This window comes from Chrysochloris asiatica, unplaced genomic scaffold, assembly GCF_000296735.1.
Source record: "Chrysochloris asiatica unplaced genomic scaffold, ChrAsi1.0 scaffold00025, whole genome shotgun sequence".
NCBI classification, from domain to species: domain Eukaryota; kingdom Metazoa; phylum Chordata; class Mammalia; order Afrosoricida; family Chrysochloridae; genus Chrysochloris; species Chrysochloris asiatica.
In genome coordinates, this window is record NW_006408543.1 from 2,008,027 (window position 1) to 2,009,806 (window position 1,780).

The 1,780-nt window shown below is 48.0% G+C and overlaps 1 pseudogene; it reads right to left on the reverse strand.

The window, feature by feature from the left end:
- Positions 1–278: 278 nt before the first annotated feature.
- Positions 279–971, reverse strand: LOC102828744 (annotated as a pseudogene).
- Positions 972–1,780: the final 809 nt, after the last annotated feature.

Genomic DNA, 1,780 nt, shown 5'->3' on the forward strand with positions numbered 1-1,780 from the left:
CAAATGCTCACTCAGCTTGTACTCAGCTATTGCATTTACAGACACAAAAAGGGGGGAGGGGAGGGACTAAAGAGTGGCAGTAAAAATAGTATTTTATCCCACCCACTTCCACCTTTTCCCCTCTCGTTCCCACCCACCTCCACAACCTTTTCCCCTCTCGTTCCCACAGCAACGTTACAATCAGAAAAATAGAAGTTTCGGGGGTCAGGGTTTGGGGGAAGGGCATGGATAAAAACAGTCGAATCCCCAGAGGAAATTTGCAAAATAGGTAATTCCGCTTAGCCATCGTCTTCGCCCGCATCTTCGGGTTCTGTTTTCGCTTCTGACCCTTTGCTTCTTCACCAAGATCTTCATTTTCCTCGTCATCTATTTCTCCGTCATTGTAACCTTCTTCATCCTCCTCCTCCTCTCCACTCACCTCCTCCTCTTCTTCCTCCTCATCCTCGTCATCCTCTACTATCTGAGCATCTTCATCTTATTCTTCCTCCTCCTCATGGTCATCCTCATCGTCCAGGCCCTCCACGGAGCCCTCGGCATCCGAGTCAGGAGCTTCCTTGTCGTAGCCATGGAGATATCAGAGTTGGGGGAGGAGCTTGAACACGTTTTCTCGGTAATGGCTCCGGTTGGTTACCTCACAATTGAAAAGGTCTAAGCTCTTGAGGCTTTCTAACGTTTTCAGTGGCTCTATTGTGCTGAGGTCTTTCATTTGGTTGCCACTTAAATTTAGATGCGTGAGGTTTGGACCCCTTTTCTGCCAATCCTTCCAGGCCCCCTGAGATTCTGTTATGGCTTATTTCAAGCTTCTTAAGCGTGTTGAGGTTTGCTAGGGTGAGGCCAGAGTTGATTGGACTTCAGACCTCCGGTTCTTCACATTCATCTGTGAGGCCTACGATTTTGCCTTCATTCGGCCGACAGTTGTCAGAGGGCGTCCTGTTCCGCAGCACTAAATGAATCCGTTTTTCCATACCCATCTCTCGCTTGTTCTCTCCGTAGAGGCTCCCACGCCGCCGGCGGAATTCAATCAATAAACCCCGAACCCACGGGCGCCCGTTGTAGGACTTTGAAGGTCAACCAGCTCCCCTTGATTCTCGAACCCCCAGCGTCCACTCTGTGCTTAGACGTTTGTATTGGGATTTGAATCCAGGCCTTTAGGACTCCAGTCACTGTACGAGAGGGCTTCAAAAAGTACATGGAAAAGTGGAATTGAAGGATCACGAAATTTTTCCCACAAACTTTTTAAAGCCCCCTTCAGATTATAGGTATGCGGACCTTAGAGCCACTGCGCGGTGGATTCCAAAACACTGAAATAAAACAGTTATCTCAATAAAGAAAGCTACATAAATTTGGGGGTTTTCAGTGCATATAAAAGTGGTCTTTACCCTACATTGTCTGTTTAGTGTACAATACACGATGAACTGGACTCAGCATAACAAAAACTGTGAGGACAGGGCAGTGTTTCGTTCTGTTGTGCGTAGGGTCGCTGTGAGTCAGAACTGACTGGACATTACCTAACAATCACAAAAGCAGCATGAAGAACACAGTTGGAACATATGACCAACATGTGACCCATAGACTCCAAGTGAGCACAGGCAATTGGGAAAATGGCGTCGACAGACATGCTGAACGCAGAGTTGCCACAACCTTCCACTTGCAAAGAGCACAATGAAGCAAAGCGTCAACAAGGCATGCCGGCACTCGTAGAGAACATGAGAGAACAAGCTGGGGGGTGACCAGATACCGGGGCTACACTGTAAGCTAGAGTAGCATGCGTGTGTGTGTG